Source organism: Equus quagga, unplaced genomic scaffold (assembly GCF_021613505.1).
Source record: "Equus quagga isolate Etosha38 unplaced genomic scaffold, UCLA_HA_Equagga_1.0 73943_RagTag, whole genome shotgun sequence".
In the NCBI taxonomy this organism is placed as follows: domain Eukaryota; kingdom Metazoa; phylum Chordata; class Mammalia; order Perissodactyla; family Equidae; genus Equus; species Equus quagga.
The window spans coordinates 128,206-134,780 of record NW_025802961.1 but is presented as its reverse complement, the minus strand read 5'-3'; positions in this window follow the sequence as shown (position 1 = coordinate 134,780).

Sequence of the window (6,575 nt, the reverse complement as noted above, 5' to 3'; positions counted from 1 at the left end):
ATTTTATGACTGGCTTCTTTCACTTAGCATAATGTTTTCAAGGTTCATCTGTGTTATAGCGTGTATCCATATTTCATTCCTTTTTATGGTCAAAAAAATTCCATTGTATGGATACACTACATTATCTATTCATCAGTTGATGCACATTTGGGGTTGTTTGCACTTTTTTGGCTATTATGAATCATGCTGCTATCATCATTCCTGTACAAGTTTTTGTGTAGATGTATCTTTTTATTTCTCTTGGGTATATACTTAGAAATTGAATTGCTGGGTTACATGGTAGGAATCTATGTTTAATTGTTTGAGACACTGCAAGCCTTGATTCCAAGAGTGGCTGCACCATTTTACATTCCTACCAGCAGTGTGTGATGGTTACAGGTTTTCCACATCCTCATCAACATTTGATATTATCTTTTTTTTTTTTTATTATAGCCATCCTATATAGCATCCTGTGGGTATAAAGTGGTATCTCATTGTGATTTTGATTTGCGTTTCCCTGATATCTAATGATGTCAAGCATCTTTTCACTTGCCTATTGGCCATCTATATATCTCCTTTGGAGAAATGTCAATTCAGATCATTTACCCGCTTTTAATTGAGCTCTTTGTCTTCTTCTTATTAAATTGCAAGAATTCTTTATTCTATATATACATCTGTTATCAGGTATATGATTTGAGAATATTTTCTCCCAGCGTGAGTTGTCTTTTCACTTTCTCTATAGGATCCTTTGTAGCACAAAAACTTTTAACTTGGTGAAGTCCAATTTCTCTACTTTCTTTTTTGGTTTTATAACTAGGAAATTATTGCCTAATCCAACGTTACAAAGATTAACACTGATAATTTTTTCTAAGAGTTTGATAGTTTAGCTTTGACATTTAGGTCTTTGATCCATTTTGATTTAATTTGTATATGATGTGAGGTGAGGGTCCAGCTTTGTTCTTTTGTGTGGATATCCAGTTGTCCCAGCACCATTTGTCAAAAAGAATATTATCAACAACTTGAGTGTCTGGTACCCTTGTCAAAAATCAATAGACATTAGATAGATGAGTTTGTTTATGGACTCTCCATTCTATTCTAGGTCCTTGCATTTCTATAGAATTTTAGAATCAACCTGTCAATTTTTATTTTTTTGTGAGGAAGATTGGCCCTGAGCTCACATCTTTTGCCAATCTTCCTCTTTTTGCTTGAGGAAGATGGTCGCTGAGGAGGTTGGTGTCAAGATGGCAGCATAGGCAGACTCTGAGTTCACCTTGTCCCATGAACGCAACCGAGTTAGAACTTTTCTTGGAATAATTGCCCCTGAAAGAGAACTGAAAACTGGAAAAAAAAAGAACCACCACAACAAGTGACAAGAATCCGCACCTTCTGACTGAGGCAGAAGAGGCTGAAATCCCTTTCTCAAGAGAAAAAAGCCACCTTTGCGAGCCATGGATCTTCAATGTTGGCCAGGAGAAATCCTAAGGTACACAGCCTTTCCTGCCAGAGTGGGGACCTGAGCGGGGGCACATTACCACTATAAGCATCCTTTGGACTCAGCACAACTGACATGAGTCTCATAATATCTAGCTTTGCTGGCTATGAATTACAACAAGGAATACCCCTAGAAAATCTTTTGGATATAAGTGGAATAAAGCCAGCTCTTAAAGGGCCCACATCATCTGTGTCTCTAAACTTGAGTAGCCCTTTTGATTTTCTAAGCCTGTGTCTCATTGTTGACACAACTCATCTGTTTCACCACACACAAATTCATCTGTTTCATAAAGCAACCTGAAATCACCAGAAGGAAATATGCACAGTCATTGGGGAAAAGAGACTCACCTAATAGTCTCTTGGTGCATCTTGGTGAGAGGTGAGACCTCTCCAGGGACTAAGACATTGACATCAGCCATTATTTTTACCTATGACAAGTGTGCTGGCACAGAGGCAGGCAGACACCATTGGAGCTCTTCTCCTGGCCTGTTAGCCCAGAGTCTGCCCCGGCCACTAGATTTAATCCAGCTTAGCCAGGGCAGTCAGCGTGCCCTAGGGACTGGTACCACCCAACAGCAAGCCCTGGAGCAACTCTTTGGCCTGCATAGACTGGGAGCCTGGATCCACTGCAGGCAGGCAAGTGGCTCTGGTTCTGTGGGGCATGGTGGAATGTGTGGGGCATTGGAGGAGGGTGTAGGGGCCACTGTGATGGGGTCACTGGGTCTGCTCCAGGGAGTTGGGATGTGTTCATGGTCCAGGACTGTGTTGACAGTGTGTGTGGACCTGTGGGCCATGGGGATTATCAGCATCAGAAGACCTCTGCTTCTCAAACAGCTACATAGGGAATCAGCCCCACCTTCCAAAGCCCTAAACAATTAGGTGCTCCCCTGCCTGGGTCCAGCTTCACTCAGCAGCAATCCTGAGAGAGTTGACAACAGCCTTGCAGGCCAGAGGCCTACAGCATTTGTAAGCACCTAAGCCTAGCAACCAGCCATGCTGGGCACCTACTCACTTTACAGAAAAACTGCAACAGGAATGTGCTATTGGACCCTGCAGCCAACTGTGCTGGGGCTCCCCAAATCTGATAAAGTGACTGAAGAGTCCATAGCAGCCCCCCTGTAGCTCAGCATTACAACCAGCTGGCCAGGGGGACAGCCTAGACTCCCTGGGCACCTGCAGCAAGAGCAACCCTGCCACCACAGAAGGACACATGTAGCCCACATGAGGGTCAGTCTTGGAACATTTGGAACTGGTGACAGGAGGGAAGAACACTGCTGGGCCTCAAAAGGCAGCTCTTACATAAGACTGTTTGTCCAAGAGCAGCAGACGTAGCTGACCCACCTAACACATAGGTATAAGCACAGAGAAAGAGGCAAAATGAGGAGGCAAGGGAATATATTCCAAACAAGGGAACAGGACAAAACCCTAGAAAAAGAACTAAATGAAAGAGAAATAAACAATCTACCCAACAAAGAGTTCAAACAAAAAGTCATAAGGATCCTCACTGATCTTGGGAGAAGAATGGGTGAACAAAGTGAGTACATAAACAAAGAATTAGAAAATATAAAAAAGAACCAATCAGAAATGAAGAATACAATACTGGAAAAGAAAAACTCCCTAGAAGGACTCGATCGCAAAGTGGGTGATACAGAAGAACGGATCAGCGAGCTGGAAGAAAGACTAGAGCAAATCACACAAGCTGAACAGGTAAAAGAAGAAAAGAATGTAAAAGAATCAGAATAGTCTAAGAGACCTCTGGGACAACATCAAGCACACTAACATTCATTTTATAGGTGTCCCAGAAGGAGAAGAAAGAGACAAAGGGGCAGAGATTGTCAGTGAGCTAGCATCTGCATCAATTGTCTGCTATCTTATGTGGGATGCTGCCACAGTGTGGCTTGGTGAGTGATGCTATGTCTGTGCCTGGGATCCAAACCTGTGATGTCCATGCCACCAAAACAGAGTATGCTACGTTAACCACTATACCACCAGGCTTGCCCCAAGAATCAACATGTCAGGGCTGGCCCATGGCCGAGTGGTTAAGTTTGTGCACTCTGCTTCAGTGGCCCAGGGTTTAGCAGGTTTAGATCCTGGGCGTGGACATGGCACTGTCATCAGGCCATGATGAGGTGGCATCCCACATAACAAAACCAGGGGGACCTACAGCTACAATATACAACTATGTACTGGGGAGCTTGGGGAGAAGAAGAAAGAAAGATTGGCAACAGATGTTAGTGCAGATTGGTTTATTGTAACCAATCATTAAAGGAAAAAAAAGGAAGTAGAGAAAGAAAACAATTAAGAAAAAAAGAATCAACCTGTAAATTTTTATAAAAAGCCAGCTTAACTATTACAGGGCTGTGTCAAATCTGACATCACTTTGGGAGGTATTGCCATCTAACCATATTAAGTTTTCCGATCCATGAACATGAGCTATCTTGCCATTTATTTAGATCTTTGAGTTCTTTTAAGAGTATTTTATAATTTCAAATAATAAGTTTTGCTTTACTTTTGTTTAATTTATTCCTAGATATTTTGTTCTTTTTGATGTTATTGTAAATGGAATTATTTTCTTAATTTCCTTTTCAGGTTGTTCTTTACCAGTGTGTAGAAACACCACAATTGACTTTTATATATTGATCATGTGTCTCATAACTTTGTTATAGATGTATTATTAGTTCTAATAGTTTTCTAGTGGATTCATTAGGATTTTTTTTATATGCAAGCTCATCTTATCTGCAATTAGAAATAGTTTTCTGAGCAAGGTCTGATGGCCTAGCAGTTCAAGTTTGGTGCATGCTCCTTTAGCAGCCTGCGTTTATTTAGTTCATGCATGTGGAACCACACCATTTGTCTCTCAGTAGCCATGCTGTGGTGGTGGCTCACATAGAAGAAGTAGAAGGACTTACAACTAGTATATCCAACTATGCACTATTGCTTTGGGGATGGAAACAAAAGGAGAGAAAGATTGGTAACAGATCTTAGCTCAGGACAAATCTTTCCCAGCAAAGAAAAGAAAAAAGAAAAAAGAAAAAAAAGAAAAAGTTTTTCTTCTTTCTTTCCAATCCAATGCCTTTTATTTAACTTCTTGCCTAACTGTATTGGATAGAACTTCCAGACAATGTTGAATAGAAATGGCAAAAGTGGACATCTTGGTCTTCTTTCTCATCATAGGGGGAAAGCATCCAGTCTTTGATTATTAAGTATGATGTTTGCTGCGGGCTTTTCATAGAAGCTCTTTATCAGTTTGAAGAAGTTCCCTTCTACTCTTAGTTTGTTGAATCTTTCTATCATGAAATGGTTGTGCATTTTGTTAGTTTTCTGTCTCTATTAAGATTATCATGTGGCTTTTGATTCTTATTTTATTGCTGTGGTGGATAGCATTAAGTGATTTTTGGATGTGAAACCAGTCTTGCATACCTGGGATGTATCTCACTTGGTCATTGTACATGATTCTTTTCATACGTTGCTAGATTTAGTTTACTCGTATTTTGTTGAGAATTTTTTGTCCTTATTCATAAGAAATGAAGATATGATTTTCTTTTCTTGTGATGTATTTGTCTGGTTTTGGTATCAGGATAATCCTGGCTTCATAGAAAGAGTTGGCAAGTGTTGTTCTCTCCTTTTATATTTTTTGGAAGAATTTGTGGAAAATTGGTATTAATTTTTCATTAAAGCTTTTGTGGAATCACCAGTGAAGACTTCTGGGCTTGGGCCTTTCTTTGTGTCAAGCTGATTAGAAATTTAATTTCTTCACTTGTTATAGGTCTATTTAGACTGTCTATTCCTTCTTGAGTTAGTTTTTGTAGTTTTTGTCTTCCTAGAAATTTATCCATTTCACCTGAGTTATCTAACTTGTTGGCATACAATTGCTCATAGCAATTTTTTTATAATCCTTTTTATTTCTATGAGGATGGCAGTAAAGTCTGTAGTGATTTGAGTCTTATGTCTTGGTGAGTCTAGCTAAAAGTTTGTTAATTTTGTTGATCATTTCAAAAGAACCAGCTTTTGGGGTTTCATCAATTTTCTCCACTATTTTTCTATTTATTTCATTAATTTTAGTTCTAATCTTCACCATTCCTCTCCTTTTGCTTGATTTTGGTGTAGTTTGCCCTTTGGTTTCCAGTGTCTTAAGGTGGAAAGTTTGGTTATTGACTTAAGATTTTTCTTCTTTTTAAACACAGGCCTTTATAGCAATAAATTTTCTTCTAAGCATGGTTTTAGCTACAGCCCATAAGTTTTGATGTGCTGTCTCTTCATTTTCATTCTTCTCAGAGTATTTTCTAATCTCCTTTTTCATTTGTCCTTTGACCCATTGATTATTTAGGAGTATGTTCTTTAAAATCTCCATATTTGTCACTTTCTCAAATTTCTTTCTGTTTTTGATTTTTAATTTCATTCCATTATGTGGTCAGAGATCATACTTTCTATTACTATCCTTTTAAATTTATAGAGGTTTGTTTTATGGCCTAGCATATGGTTTATTGTGGAGAACGTTTCACGTACACTTGAGAAGAATGTATATTTTGCTGTTATTGGGTGGAGTGTTCTTTAGATGCGTGCTAGGTCTGGTTGCTTTATAGACTTGTTCAAATCTATTTCCTTGCTGACCTTCTGTCTACTTCAATCAAATATTGAAAGTCAGGTATCGAGGTCTCCAACTGTTATTGTTGAATTGTCTACTTGTCCCTTAATTTCTATCCTTTTTTCCATGGGCTTTGATGCTCTGTTGTTAGATTCACATGAGTTTTATAATTGTAATATTTTCTTGATGAATCTAGCTTTTAATCATTATTAAATCTTCCACTTTATATCTAGTAACACTTTAAATAGTCTATTTTGTTTAATATTAGTATAGTCTCTCCAGCTAACTTGTGGTCACTGTTTGCATGTTATCTTTTACAAGCCTCTTCTTTCAATGTATTTATGTCTCTGAACACCGTCATGCACCACATGATGACATTTTAGTCAATGATGGACCATATATGACTGTGGTGCCATAAGATTAGTACCATATAACCTAGGTGTGTAGTAGGTTATACCGCCTAGGTCTGTGTAAGTACACTCTACGATGAACTACAATGATGAACTTGCCTAACGATGCA